Here is a 16777-nt window from a genome sequence, read left to right on the forward strand (position 1 = left end):
CCTCGCTAATGTGTACAGACAGTAAGAATAAGCTATTTTAGGAGCTGTAAGACTTTCATCCATTTAGTTTCTGGTTTACCATATTTAACAAATATATATATTTGTATTTACTTGTACCAAGCTTTTAAATATCTTATGAAGCTGAGGTTACAACTCTGATATAACACACTGGATGTCTGGCTGAAAGTGACTTTATCGCTATGAAGTATGAAATAGCTTTTAATTCTTGTTGGCGAGAAGCTGGCTCAAAAGAAGTCTGGGAGATAAAGGGACCTTGTTTCCCCTCCTTTGTTTGCTGCTGACTCATTGTGTGGCTTAGAGCAAATTGCCTGTGTGCATGGCTGATAAGTACTTCAGTCAGTACGTTCATAAAGGTGCAAGGTGTAATTAATATTAGCCTAGGCAGCATTCACCCCCAACCGTTTACGCCATAGTCAAGATGGATTAAATTATATGTTGTGTGTAATGTGTCATATTTATATTCCAAAGAATAATATTACTTTATGAGCTGTGTTTTATTACAGAGCACCGGATACAGATTTAGTCCCATATGCCTGGTAAATGAGAAATTCAATTCTATTCTTTATGGATCACTGACCATAAAATATTTACTCTTGGTGGCATGTTTTAAATAAAGGAATACCATCAAAATTCGTAATATCTAATTGCAGTGGACCAAGTTGCACATGCCTGTTATATATTTCATTATATCTGTTGTTTGGGAATGTCTCAAGGAACTACCGAAGCTTTTTCTTACAAGTAGGAAGAGTTACACAGCAAAAGTAGCAACAACAGAAGCATCCACTTGTAAACCTGGAGATTAGACAGAGCTGCAAAGTCAGTTGTTGCCTAAGGCCTTCTTGGCTGTGTTAGCTGTGGCTATGCTGTGTGCCTCTGGAGTGCCCTGTCTGCATCAGAATTGGGGTGATGTCAGCATTCCCACTATTTATTCATCTCTACCCTACCCAGTTTCCATGGAAGGAACCTGCAGCCAGGAAGGGATCTATGAGACTTTCAACACATGCAGGCATGTGCGCACAAATATACATGCTGAAAGGCTGTGTTACAGCTTTGCTTTCTAAGAACATCAATATTACATTTTCACACTTTATTTTAAGACCATCAGTGTTTCACATTTTGTCGGGTCACATGAAAGGAAATCTTTAATTGTCATAACCAAAATGCTTAAATACTGAACTCAAGATAAAAATACCTTACAACAACTCCATATATTGGAGCTATATTGGTTTATAATGAAAAATACAGAGTTTGTACATGTCATTACTTGGTTTCCTGTAAGATTTAATAGTTCTGGATTGAGACCTTGCTGTCCTGATCTTTACAAGGATACAGAGAAAGAGTTAGTCCCTACTCTCAAAATCTTACAGTCTAAAAACGCCACAAGTAATGTTTGATGGAAACAGATAGAAGAGGGGACCCAAAGAAAATGAAATAATGCTTCAAAAAAATGCATAGTTTATGATGTAGACTAATAGATTTTCACCTGGTGTTCTCAACTGCAGAATGAAGAATGTTATTTTCTTCCAGCTTCTGACGAGAACAAAAGTATGTGATATAATGTCATTCTAACCTAAGAATACATACTGGTGCTTACTAATATGGTAACATATGTATACACTTGTTAGAATTCTAGTTTAGTTTCTTGAAGGAAACCATGAATGGATCTTTCACTCTTTAAGCTAACCCTGAAGTATGGATATTTGCTACAGAAATTTTTTATTTGAATTACTTGAACTCTGGCTCTGGATCATAGATGAATGCTCTTGGTTGTGGCTTTGTTTGTTTCTTTGGGGTTTTTGTTTGTTTTGTTTGTGTGGTTTTGTTTTGGTTTGGTTTTGTCTTTGTTTTTGCTTTATATATTTATATATTTATATATTTATATATTTATATATTTATATATTTATATATTTATATATTTATATATTACATGTAGCTCATTTTAATCCTCCCACTTGGTTTTTGTTATTGTTGTTGTTACTTTTTGGCCTTAAAAAGTTTTCTTTTAGTCCTCATATACTGGACAAATCACGTTAGAAACCTGTTTGTCTTCTACTTTGTTTATAGGATTTTTTGCTGGCCAGTCTAAACAAAACCTCGGGCAATTTGCCATCCTATTCAAGACAGGATGTCTAACAAGTGTACTAAGTGCAAGATCTTTTGTTTACATTGTGAACTGAGTTTGAGGTTTTTGCTGCACATTTCTGTGTTCTTTACTCTAACACTGTTTTCTTGTCCTATGAGGAGAAAGCTACAACTCACAATGGGCAAATCTCCATTTTTAGATGAAAGAAGATCCATATAGGTACCAGCTGGAAGAAATGTATTCCAATACTTGAACTATGGGAAAAAAAAGTATGCTGATAGAAGAAACAAATGTGACATGTGTGTTGATGTTTACCTCGATTTATGTGTTGGGAAGAGCATGACTAGCAATGTATTTCATCCCTTCCTGCACATTGGGGCCTGGCATGCACTGGAAGGGAGTCTCCTGATAATTGTTTTTAGTTGCTATGGTGCAGCATGCCAGAGGCTCATGAAACCTCTCTGATGTCTCACCGAAACCAAGTGTTTGAGATACAGACATAAATATGATAAAATGCACTTTTTGCAATAACGCTACACCCCAACAGATTAGCTGGTGCCCTGAGGTCTAGCGATAACAAGACCTTCTGACTTAAACCTCCACGCTCATCCCTCTTCACAACCCATCTGTGACAAACCAGCTCTTCCACCACTCAAGTGCATTTCAGTAGCTAAAAGTTGCCTCCTCACTCTCAAGAGCATCAAGGCCTGGCTTTTTGCAACTGACTGTGGCTGGATATGCACATTAATTTGTTAATTTACTTCAGGGGTGAAAGAAAAGAAAATGGTGAAAGAAGAGAGCTTAGGACTGGAAAAAGAGCAAGAAGGCAGCTGCAGGAGCCTGGCAGCAGGGTGAGCTGCAGTGCTCTCTCGGGAGATCAAAATAAGTGGATCCACCCTCGTAATCTTCTCCTTGCATAACCCCTGACATGGCTGTGTGTGGATGTGTTTTAGCCTGAAAACAGGTGAAAAGAGGACAGACTTACACAATGGTCGGAGGAGATAAAGTGAATTTTTATACTCAGCCCCTGTAGCTGATATACTGAGTAAAATAACAAGTATAAAGTATGTAGCAAGCAAGTTTTGTATGAGGGTGCAATAATTACCAGGCCGAACTCCTGCCTTCTGGTGTTTCGAATGCTGAAGTATAAAAATAAAATGTGCAAAATACAAAATAAGATTTCTGGATGGTGGGAATGAGCAAGACGTTTTAAAGGATGTTTGTTTAAATACTGCTGCAGGAAATGTAATACCTGTCATGCCATCTCGCCATGTCACTAGAGTTCAAGAGTTGAAAATGGCTGTTCAGGACTTGTGTGTACAAATAAGTGTCAGAGAAGCTGGATAAATTGTTTTCTCTTGAAGCTGAAAAACCTTCTCAGACCATAGAAATGACAGACATTTCATCTTGTTCACCAGAAAGCTTTTCCAGAACAGCCACTGGCTTGTAATTTCAATATCAGTCCTAAAACCCCTTCCAGCATTAGGAGAATATGAAATGATGAAGTATCCTCTGCCTCCCATCTGTTTAAAGTACAGCACAATGCTGTCTTAGCACCAGTGTCTGCAGGAATACAGGCAGCGATCTCAGTCAGTAAACACCCCTGTTGCAGCAAGACAAGACTGTTCTCTCGCTGTTAAGTTTTTGTGTTTTGGGGTTTTTTTCTTCATCCTCAAGCACAGATTCTGAAGGGAGGAAGTAACTGACTGACTGATTGATTGCTGTGACTACTGAACAAAGGCTCATTTAAAGAAGTGTCTTTGAGAATAAACAGACAAAATTACCAGTTGTTAGCCTACTGATGACTGACAGTAGAAAATCACTTAAACAGACATTCTTCCTTGGAAAGTCCTGTCTCTGCAAAGGCTCAGACGGGGCACTGTAGCTTTGCTTCGTCATCGCTTATATTGTGTAGTATGCCAGAAGTGCGGGAAGGTGCAAGAAACCAATGGAGAAATTAAAAACTTCAGGGATATAAAATCTCAGCCATTTCCTATAGCAGAATTTCAACCCAGCTGTGCTAGAAATGTGCTGCATTACTTTGGACAAGCTGTTGCACCTGTTGGCACCTTACGCCCTTATTTGTTTTAGGTCAGAATCTTCATGAAGAGCTTAAGCCTATCTAAGACTGTACTGCTGCCAAAAGAGATATTTCTCCCCCCTTCTTACATCAGACTGGTCACCCACATGACCATAATGACCATACAGCAAATTGATCCAACCAAAAACCAACCCTGGGGAAGAAAAAAAAAAAAAAAGGATTAGTTTTAAGTTAAGTCTGGAAGTTAAGCAAGCCCTGTGTGCTGCCAGAGGGGTGCTGGATGGTTGCTGGTGCTAACGAAATGGATGCACCGGGAAGAAGCAGCTACAAGGAAGGAGAGGTTAGACAGCTGTCCTAGGTGGCAGTGAGATTCAGTGGGTGAGTCTCATTTTAAGTGGGCACATCTACTTTAACATGCGGTGTGGCACAGAAAGATTTGCTCTGTAAAGAGAAACAGGTTGTGCTGCCATCCCAACAGCCATGCTGTGGGCGTCAGAGGGGTGTTGCTTTGGCTTAGCTCTAGGCTTGTCCTTTGCAGGAGCTTGGTGTATTTGGCATGCTCCTGGAGCACATCTCCCAGTTTAGTTGATACAAAAGCTTATGTAGATGCACCCAGTATATACCTGGGGGTACCACTGGTACTAATATTTGTTGAGACCTGTAGGTGCTACCATAATACAAAGGGTTTGAGACTATTTAAACTCTCTGTTTAGGGTTGATAGGCAGGAATGTAGCAGACCCACCTGTGAGCGAGAAAAGAGGGACCACAAAGATTTCACGTGGTTTTATCCCCACAAAAGACTGAATCCTTTCTGTGGTCCTGCTCTCAAGCAAGAGGGGTGAGCCAAGGCTGAAGCTCAGGTCTCCATGCAGTGCCCTTCAGTGATTGGACTAGACGATCTTTCGAGGTCTCTTCCAATCCCTAGCATTCTATGATTCTGTGATGCTGCACTTGGTGTTTTTTCCCTTCTTTGTGATCATTATTCTACCAACATATGTCTCTGCTATTCTCAGCTCCTGGATGCTTCACCAAAACAGGCCATGGCCTCACACTCTAATTGAAATATATATTTATGAGCAGGTCTTTATTTTGCCCTTTGGAGATGTTTTGTGCAGTTCAGTGCATTTACCACTTTTTTTCACACATTTTTCATCGGTCACTCTGTCAATAGAAGCAAAGACAGCAGGGGGCACCAAATCTGCATAATTCTGTTAGAATGACAGCTTCCAAAGGGTGCTGGTAAAATGTAAATCATGCATACTCTTGCTTTAACACTTAGAACTTCTTTCCAGCACTGATTTTTTAAAGATACCTCTTTGCTTCTCAGGAGCTACAGTGGTGCAAATGAGGGTTGGATTTCCACAAATATAGAAATCTGGGTCAGTAGCAGACGTTTGTCCTGCCAGTTGTCATCCTGCTTCTGTCCCTACTTGGTGCTGTAAGCTCTGGAGCTGATGCTCAGGATGATGCCCTCTGTAATGCTAAATTCGGGAAGGTATTTGTCTTGGCAGAACTGGATTAACCGAAGGCTTTGCCTTTCAGTTCCAAAGTGTGAAAGTATTAGCATTGTGAAAAGATATCATGCTGAAATCTGTGTTGGACTTTCTAAAGAACTTAACCTCTCAATGGCCATGCAAAATGTTTTCAAGCCTAGAATAATAAGAATAATCTGCCTCTGTTTTGCAGAAGCTGGAACTCAGCTTTCTAATAACTTACGTTTTAATTAAAGAATCCTCTGAAAAATAAAAAAAAAAAAAGAAACGTAAAATATATTCTCTCAGGGTTCTTTGAATATTGGTTTAAATGATTTTAAAGTTTTCTTCATAGGAGTGTTTCACACTCGTGGAACATCTGTGGGTACACTCAGAAAAGCAAAACCTGTGATTTGTATATGTAATGCATATGTATTATTTGTATTTTGGAAGTGCTTAAGGATTGGATCCTTATTTGATAACACATAAAGACAAGTAACATGGCAGTTTGGCAGACACTTCGAGAAATCTATTTATTGAGAACTACTATTTATTTATTGAGAACTACTAGTAGTGTTACAGCCAAGGACTGACGACTGAAAAAACACATTCAAACTTTGCTGAGATGTTCACCCCATGATTTTTTTCTGCCCTGCATGCCCAGTCTTGGATTTATGTTCTTATAAATTTACAGTCACTTCCTTTGAAAACTCAGGCCATAGGGAGAGATAATTAGGCAGAAAAGGCAGTCATGCGACTAATATGAGAGCCTAGGACTGAGACATGAGTGCTCATTGTGTGGCTTTTGTTAGCTCATTTTCAGGTCAGATTCATGACATCATTTAATTATATGAATTGTAAATTCAGCTGCTTAGGTGCACACCTAAGTAGTGCTTCCAGGCTTATTTATTTACTTTCCATGTAATCACTCATTGGATAAAACAGGTAAACAACACACCTGCAAAGCTTTCCAGAACAGCATATTCTTACAGGTAATTGCTATTGTTTCAAACAGCAGGAAAATAACATCTTGTTGACAGATGACCAAAACTTGGATGACAGCAGCTGCACATGTGCATATGAACACTCAGTAACTAACACCACCTGTCATGCTCTGTATTGAACTGATGGCGTGTGCTCAGCTGGTCTGTTCATGTACAGTCAATCCAACATATTTGGATTCAATGACACTGGAAGATCTGAAATGGTAGAAGCAGGACCTAGAATTCACATATGCTTTTCTTTGAGGAGATATCCCATCACCGGCTTACGCTTCATGATAGGTTTACTCAGTCTTATCACAGCATTCTCTCTTGGGGTTCATGAATCTTGTATTTTTGACTGTGCAGTTTCACAGATTCACTGACCTTACAGCATTATTGTGAAGAGAAGTACATTAAATATTGGGAAGAGTACTGGCACTACTGTAATGGGGATTGCATAAATATCTAGTGTAAATAGACTCTACGTTCCCATTTATTTATTTAGAGAAAGTTTACAGCCTGGAACTTTCAACTTCATTTGTTCTACTTGCAATAGCAGGCTAAAATAATGGTTTCAAAACTACATTTTACAGTCATCTGGCAAGAACCATGTGAGACTCTTGATACAGATCTGTGTTGTTCCTTAATCAGCTGGAGGGTTGCTGTGTTTCTTCTGCCTCTTAGCCTGGCACCTTCAACCCTATCAGCTTGAAGTTCAAGAAACTGGAACCTTTCTCACCTGTGATCTGTTTCGTTGTTTTCAGTGGCATGAGTCCTAAATAAAGTTAAGAAACCTGCAGAACAAACTGACTGCTATTCATGCTTAGTAGTGATGGATGACAGAACCACAGTCACAGAATGGCTGAGGTTGGATGGGACATCTGGAGGTCATCTGGTCCAAACCTCTGCTCAAGCTGGGTCACCTCAAGCAGGGTGCCCAGGACCATGTCCTTGAAAATCTCCAAGGATGGAAACTCCACATCCTCCTTGGGCAACCTGTGCCTGTGGTCTTCACCCTCAAATTAAAAAGGTGTTTTCTGATGTTCTCCTCTGTTTTGGTTTGTGCCTATCACCTCTTGTCCTCTGTTCAGACACCCCAGAAAAGAGCTTGGCTCCACCTTCTTTGCACCCTCCCTTCAGGTATTTATATATATTGATATGATGGCCCTAAGCCTACTCTTCTCTAGGCTCAATAGTCCCAACTCTCTCAGGCTTTCCTCATACAGAGATGCTCCAGTCTCTTCATCATCTTTGTGGCCCTTTGCTGGACTCTCCAGTATGCTCATGTCTCTCTTGTACTTAGGAGCCCAGAACTTGATACAAAAGGCAAATCATAGGACAACTGGACCTTTACTTTTTTAATAATTTGAGGCATTTTTTTTCTTCCTCACATTTCCATTGCAGCCTGCCTGCTGGAAGCTAAATCACTTGTCCTACATGGCCACAAAGCATAATTTTCACAATCAGGTCATTCTTTGCTGGGGTTTTCCTCTGGTACAAAAACTAGTGGTTGGTGGGTGTAGATGTGTCAAAATTTCAAGCAGACATGGAGAAGTAATCTGAGGATTTCCTTAGGCACTTCTTCACCATACAGGTCAGTACCTTGCCCTACTTACAGTGCTGGAGGGTCAATCCCTGTCCTAATCTTCTCCTCTCCCAGTCATATTTCATCTTCTTCTGTCATTCCCACATCTCTCCCACTTCCCCCTGTCTAGTTCGTTCATACTATAATACCTAGAAGTCACAAAATAACAGAATAAAAAATTACTGTAAACAGAACAAAGTTGGAGCCAGACTGCTCTGAACAAGATGGCCATATCCAGGCTTTTGTTTCAGACATCACATACATTGAGTAAGTCCTCAAAGATTTACAGTTCTATCCAATCCATTCTCAATTATTCTTTGCCATGAAAGTCTCCTATATCTAGAACTAAACCTAAACATAAGAGAATTCACTCAGTTGAGCTGATATTCTCAGTAACTGAAGAACCAACATGGTTTGTGAGCTCTGAAGTACCAAATAGAGCAGTTCAATTATGTCTAAATGTGCTTGTGCAGTTCAGCTGCCTGCTATCGTGTTAAATTCTAAGGCTGTCCTTTCCCTTGCTCTTTGTTTACTCCACTGCCTTTCCCTGCTCCTGCACAGTATTTACCAATTGCAGAGAAATTAGCATTTCTCCTTCTGCTTGTGCCAATAAAGTATGATCCTCCACACAATCTCACCTGAAAGGTTCTGGCTGGTACTGGAGTTCAGCATTCCCTCTGAAATTTGGCTACCCAGTCCAACAGATATAATACCAGAAGAAGCAGTCTAAATATTTGGGCTTAAAAAAATTCTGGTTTTCTCTTTTTTGAGGAAGTAGGCAGACATTTTAAAAATGGATTTCAGATATTGTGCTTACCTAAATCCCAGTAAGCCTTTTGAAAAGGTTTGGATAAAAGGTAAGAGATCATTTGACCATGAAAATTATCAAGTCATCAGAGAGATTAAACACCTCTCCTATGAGAAAAGCTGAGACAACTGGGTCTGTTCAGCCTTCAGAAGAGAAGGCTCCAGGGAAACATTATTGTGGCTTTTCAAAATAAGAGAAAGATGAAGAAAGACTTTTTACCAAGAACTGTAGTGACAGGACAAGGTGTAATGGTTTTGAACTGAAAGAGTGTATATTTAGATTTGACATAAGGAAGAATGTTTTTAATGTTGAGAATGGTGAGGCAGCAGAACACATTGCCCAGAAAAGTTGTGGATGCCTCACCATTGGAAGTTCTCAAGGTCAGTTTGGATGGAGCTTTGAGCAGCCTGACATAGTGAAATATGTAGTGACCCATGGCAGGGGAGCTGCACTTCATGATCTTTAAAGGTCCCTTACAACCCAAAGCATTCTGTGATTCTGTGACTTGCAATATGTGTTAGGCAGGGTAATGAGACTTGTAATTTGTGACCAAAGTCTAGTTAACCATCCAGTCTTGGATCTTAGAAGAATTATGCATCAAAGTCTGTGGGAATGTATCTTCTGTGTAAACTGTTATTTTTCAAATCAAAGGTAAACGGAGGGAACAGGACAAAGTAATTGCATTACTTGGAGCTTTCTGGGTTAAATAGACTACATCACATATAGACCCTGAATATCTATCTTCGTTGCATTTGCTGTCATAACTGGGCATCAAAGAGGTAATACTGATGTAATGTTGGTGGCTGCAGGGTTCTTAAACAGAAATGTTATAATGTGTTCTCTTGTTCCTGCTTTTATTTTACAAATGCAGACAAGGAGTTTTGATTTTTCTAAGCAATTCTGGTTTGAAACCTACACCATAGTCTGAATCTCTTATAATATTATGTTCATAGGTCCATCTCTTTTAAAAGTTACTTCTTTAATCTGGGGAAAAAAATGTTCTTCTGTCTGAGTATGAGAAATCTGTATTCACTGAGAGCTGAAAAGTACTTCTAACCATCCACAAACCCATTTTGAAAATAGCTTTTCGAAAATTGCTTCATAGAAGTCTCCTGGCTGCTGTTCAACCTGAGAATGATTCCCACTGTAATGTGGTTGTTGCATATTTCATTGGTTAATGGTACTGTGGCTTCTTTTATTGGAGACTGTTGCAGTGGAGTTTGTGTGGAAGGGAATGGTTCACTTGGAAAGATCATCTAGTCCAGCTACCTGACCACTCCAGGGCTGACCAAAAGTTAAGGCTTGTTGTTAAGGGCATTGTCCAAATGCGTCTTAAACACTGACAGGTTTGGGATGTTGATCACCTCTCTAGAATAAGCCAATAGGTTTTTCCCTTGCTCATTTAACTTAATTAAAACAAAGAGAGCACTGTCTCTCTGATTTAAAATATTTAAAAATCATAGATAATAGGGTAGGAAGGCACATGCCTTTTAGTTAACTACCTGGAAAAATGCCAGATCATATTTTTCTTGACATAGGTTTGTGTAAACTGTTCTTAAAATATTCCATTTCATGGAATTGGTCTCTGTGGGTGAATCTGTTCCACTACTTTGTTGTCTTTACCAATAGAAAAGTCTTTCTAATTTAGAATATAAATAACCTTTTGTAATTTAAGACCATTACATGTTATTCTGTCTGTAGTGGGCAAAGAATATTGTATTCTATTTCTACACTCACTACTGCTTTATGTATTTGAAGCCTGTTTTCTTGCAGGTCTTCAGAGTTTTCTTTAGGTCAAATTAGATAAATTCTTTCTGCTTTATTTCAGAGGCCGTGTGTTTCACATCTCTAATATCTCCTGAATTATGTCCAACCAGTGTACACAGTTTTCACAAGTGCAATGTCCCAAAATTTAATTACTTCACATTTTCAGTGCTCCATTTTTGCTTATATGTCCCAGTACAATGTTTTCTGCTTTCATTCCAGACTGATACTATTGGCTCACATTCAGTTTGTGAGTCTGATTGTTCCCACTCTTAATATTGTATATTTAATTATGCTTTCCTAAATGTAGTGCTTTTCATTTTTCTTTGTTGATTTGTGTGTAGTTATCACACTGATTTCTTAACTTGTCATGATGATTCTCAGTTTGCATCCTACCCTTTCACAGACAGTTAAGGGATCCTCTGCAGCTGGTGGCTGGATGGGATTTAATAATCCTCTCTACTGCATTATTCAAAATATTAATAGAAGGTTTGGTTAGTGTTAGACCTGAAGTAGAATCTTGCACCAGCCTTCCACTTTGACAGTGAATTGTGAATAGCAAAACCAGCTGCATTCTCTGAACATAATGTCAATAGTCACATAAAAATGTCAACCAAACCATACTTCTTTACATTGCCATCACAGAAACATGGTGGGATGACTGTCATAACTGGAGCGCTGCAATGGATGGCTATAAACTCTTCAGAAGGGATAGACAAGGAAGGAGAGTAGGTGGGGTAGCCATGTCTGTCAGGAAGGGTTTTGATTGTCTGGAACTTGAGGAGGGTGATGATAGGCTTGAGTGTCTATGGGTGACAATCAAGGTGAAGGGCAACAAGTTGGACATCCTGGTGGGGTTCTGCTACAGATCACCTGATCAGGATGAAGAGGCAGATGAATATTTTGAAGGCAGCTGGGAGAAGTCTCCCAGTCGCTAGCCCTTGTTCTTATGGGGGACTTCAACTTACTAGATGTCTGCTGGAAGTACAACACAGCAGAGAGGAAGCAGTCTAGGAGGCTCCTGCAGTGCATGGAAGACAACTTCCTAACACAGCTGGTTAGTGAGCCTACCAAGGAAGGAGGCCCACTGGATCTGTTGTTTGTAAATAGAGAAGGGCTCGTGGGCAACATGTTGGTTGGAAGTCGCCTTGGGTATAGGGATCATGAAATGGTTGAGTTTACTATTCTTGGTGAAGTTAAAAGGGTTGTCAGCAGAACTGCTACTTTGGGCCTCTGAAGGGCAGACTTTGACCTGTTCAGAAGGCTGTTTGGCAGAGTCCCTTGGGAAACAGTCTTGAAGGACAAAGGAGTCCAGGAAGGCTGGTCTGTCTTCAAGAAGGATATCTTAGAGGTGCAGGAGCAGGCTGTCCCTGTGTGCTGGAAGGCAAGACAGCAGGGAAGAAGGCCGGCCTGGCTGAACAGACAGCTGCGGCTGGAACTTATGAATAAAAGGAGAATTTATAACCTTTGGAAAGAGGGGCAGGCCACTCAAGAGGAATACAAGAATTCTGTGAGCTTATGCAGGGAGAAAATCAGAAGGGCCAAAGCCCAGCTAGAGCTGAGCCTGGCCACTGCTGTGAAAGGCAACAAGAACTGTTTCTATAAACATTAGCAAAAAGAGAAGGGCTAAGGATAATCTCCATCCCCTGCTGGACACGGAGGGAAACGTACTGACACAGGGGGAAAAATGTAGTGACGGAAGATGAGGGAAAGGCTGAGGCACTAAATGCCTTCTTTGCCTCAGTCTTTAACAGTCAGAACAGTTGTGCTCCAGGTACCCAGCTCGCTGAGCCAGAGGGAGGGATGAGGAGCAGTATGAAGCCCCAATAATCCAAGGGGAAATGGTTAGCAACCTGCTACACCACTTGGACACCCACAAGTCTGTGAGGCCAGATGGGATACATCCAAGGGTGCTGAGGGAGCTGGCAGAGGTAATCAATGAGCCACTGTCCATTGTCTACCAGCAATCTTGGCTAACTGGGGAGGTCTCAGTTGACTGGAAGCTGGCTAACATGACACCCGTCTACAAGAAGGGACGGAAGGACAATCCAGGTAATTACAGACCTGTCAGTCTGACCTCAGTGCTGGGCAAGGTTATGGAGCAGATGGTCTTGAATAACATCACACGACACATACAAGAGAACCATATGATCAGGCCCAGTCAACATGGGTATATGAAAGGCAGGACCTGTTTGATCAACCAGATCTCTCTCTATGATAAGGTAATCCAACTAGTAGGTGAGGGAAGGGCTATGGATATGGTGTACTTCAGTGAGGCCTTTGACAACGTATCCCACACCATTCTCCTGGAGAAGCTGGCAGCACGTGGCCTGGATGGGTGCACTCTGTGGTGAATCAAGAACTGGCTGGATAGCCGGGCCTGGAGAGTTGTTTAATGGAGTGAAATACAGTTGGTCGGTGGTCATGAGTGGTGTTCCCTAGGGCTCAGTATTGGGGGCAGTCGTGTTTAATCTCTGTATCAATGATCTGGATGAGGGGATTGAGTGCACTCTTAGTAATTTTGCAGATGACACGGAATTGGGTGAGAGTGTTGGTCTGCTGGAGGGTAGGAAGGCCATACAGAGGGATCTGGACTGGCTGGATCATTGGTCTGAGGCCAGTTGTATGAGGTTCAACAAGGCCAAGTGCCGCGTCCTGCACTTGGGTCACAAGAACCCCCGGCAGTGCTGCAGGCTTGGGGAAGAGAGTCTGGAAAGCTGCCTGGCAGAAAAGGACCAGGGGGTGTTGATTGACAGCAGCTGAACATGAGCCAGCAGTGTGCCCAGGTGGCCAAAAAGGCCAACAGCATCCTGGCTTGTATCAGGAATAGTGTGGCCAGCGGGACTAGAGAAGTGATTGTGCCACTGTACTCAGCACTGGTGAGGCCCCACCTTGAATCCTGTGTTCAGTTTTGGGCCCCTCACTACAGGAAAGACATTGAGGTGCTGGAGAGAGTTCAGAGAAGGGCAACGAAGCTGGTGAGGGGTCTGGAGCACAAGTGTGATGAGGAGCGGCTGAGGGAACTGGGGCTGTTCAGCCTGGAGAAAAGGAGGCTGAGGGGAGACCTTATCGCTGTCTGCAACTGCCTGAAAGGAGGTTGTTGGTCTCTTCTCTCAAGTACCAAGTGATAGAACAAGAGGAAATGGCCTCAAGTTGTGCCAGGGGAGGCTTAGATTGAATATTAGGAAAAAAAATCTTCGGAGAAAGTGTTGTCAGGCACTGGAACTGGCTTCCCAGGGAAGTGTTGAAGTCACCATCCCTGGAGATGTTTAAAAGGTGTTTAGATGAGGTTCTTAGGGACAAGGTTTAGTGCTAGAGTTAGGTTATGGTTGGACTCGATGATCTTGAGAGTCTCTTCCAACTGAAATGAATCTATGATTCTATGATTTGAAAGTGTCAAATGAAACAGTGTCAAAACGTAGGCTATATGGCTTTAATTAATTCTTTCCTTGTCCCAAGCCCTGTTACTTTGTTGTAGCAAGAATTTTGTTTCACTTGATACAATTTTACCTGGATTAATCTTTGGTCCTTGCTACTTTTTCTTACTTTCCTGTAGGTACTTGTTTAATGTGAATTAAGAGAAAACTCATGGAACTAATAATTAAACGTGCCAAAATATTAATTATTACCTGGCTATTCCCTTTCCCTTTCTGAAGATGGTGTTTGTCTTTACTAGTCTTCTGGAACCCTATCTGTCTTTCAGGATTTTTTTAAAGATGTAGTTGGTCTGAGATTATAGCAACTGCTAAAATATAAACCACACTGCAAATGTGTGCCAGTCTCCTTAAGTAAACTGGCTTTCCTGTAGGGACATTTCCTGCATATCTCAGGCTGTCTTACAATGTTCTGTGCTTTTTAATGAACATTTTTCTTGCTTGCAAGGACAGTAAAATATTAGTTATTGTTAAGAAAAAGCACATTTTCACAATACATAAAGATACCATAAAACCTACATATTGAAGCAGAATCTCATTTAAGAAGCTGTGTAAACAGAAGGGTGAATATCTGCTATTAGCCCCCATGAATTTGACAGACATTCAGTAATGTGGTGATCTGCTTTCACAATATAATATGGCAGTAAATTCAGACGCCTCAGATTTGGGGCCCAAAACTGCAAGGTTTGGAATTCACATCTGACGTGGAGTCACTAAGTAAGTTAACAAAGGACACTATGAATAAAAGTGGTTTACATGACTATGGCTGGTGCAGCTTTGGATCAAAATTTAGTCAGACGATTGCTCTTCATTTACCTACAGACTTCCTCCAGTTGGGTTTCACACCTTGCTTAGGATTTCAATCAAGCTGAATATTTCTTTGCCTTTGCAGCACTGTTAAACTAATGTTTCTAGGACTCGAGTTTCTAAGCTAAAAGTTGTGTTATTAAAGACAACCCTGGCTGCGTGGTGGAAAAATGGAAGATGTCATGCAGTATTCATGCACTTTTGTAGCTAACAGAGGCAATATTTTTATTTTTGCTTCTTACAACTCAACGAGTTGATTTCATTCATTTTAACAGACTCTCTTTGGTTTCTAAGAAATGAAGGTCAGAATATGTTGTTAAACATGTAAGTAAATATGCTTGACTTAAAGCAAGTCTCAGCTCTCTGTGCCTTTTACAAATCACATCTTTAGAAAACACAGCACTACCCTTGGGACATATGGTCAGTGTTTTATGAACACGTTTTTATTAAGTTCAAGGAAGTCTCACACTTGCTAACAAAGCATATTGATAAATACAATCAAAGGATTGGAAACAACATAATGCATTTGGGTTTAATTCATACCTGGCAGCCCTGCAGGATTAAATAATCCACATATGATAATTTTGGAATGGATAAAGGCACAGATGCTCCCCAGTGCAGTTTCTGGATATTAGTGTGGAGGTACCATTTGCTGGAAGAGTAATTAAGTCTTTGTTCCTCTTCACTTGCACTGAGATGATTAGCAGGGGAACCTTGTTGTGCTTGGTCTAATTCAGAGTTTTGCAAGGCAGACACTTTTCTGATAAGAGTTTGCTTTGGTTATTTCAGACAGGCCAGTGAACAACCATCAGAGGACGACTTCTCAAAGCAGGGTGTGCACACTGTGCCACCTGCAGCTGTCCTAGTCGCTCAGATGAGTAGTTTGTTGGCAGGCAGGTCAAAGTGTTTGCTCAACTACTTAACCTTGTATGCAATAATTCTACCATCTTCCTGGGGGTGCACTAGTCCTGCCTCTTTAAGGTGAAAATGAACTCAGTAATGCCATTTGTGGACATAAATAATCTTAATTAATTTTCCCAGTGACTTTTGTGACAGGCTTTTTCTTTCTGGGCATCTATTAGCCCGCTAGTCAGCTACAAGCCATCTCCACTGTTCATGGGCATTTTAACAGAAGGAAGTTAATTGGATGTGAAGTTACCATTCACTAATTCACACTATTCTTGCTGGAGACACTTCAGTGCTAAAAGCAAAATAGCTTCCTGTACTTTCAAAGCAAGATTACTGTCTACTAGCAAGACAAAGTGGCCTTAGTGGGAATTAGGGCAGCTAAGCTGCAGTGCTTGGAAATTTACACCCTAATTATCACCAATTAGCTTATCCATCTGGGCCAGAACAAATAAGTGAATACTCAGGGGGTTGTTCAGTGTGATACCTTTTCCTGCAGTGTGATCTCCACTGGGATTTGTCTGGTCATATTCAGATCATCACAGTGGAAAACTGCTCCACAGCTCAGATCAGCAAAAATGCTTTCTGGTTATCTGGATGGTAAGTACCTCTCAGAAGGCAGCATACGTATATACATATTAATGGCAACAGTAACTGATAGATCATTAATTGGAAATGCCAGTACTGCTAAAATGACATTGTTGCTTCCTTTTCAACTCTGAGTCTGTCAACTTGATTAACTTTGCTTAACTGAATAGTTTTGCTGATGTTGTTTCAATGGGTATGGATTTTTTGTCACTAAAATGAACACTTTAGAAGACAAAATACCACGCCCTCCACCCCCCTCAAACACTTGCTGAAAAATATTTTTG

Source organism: Nesoenas mayeri (assembly GCF_963082525.1).
Source record: "Nesoenas mayeri genome assembly, chromosome: 3".
Taxonomy (NCBI): domain Eukaryota; kingdom Metazoa; phylum Chordata; class Aves; order Columbiformes; family Columbidae; genus Nesoenas; species Nesoenas mayeri.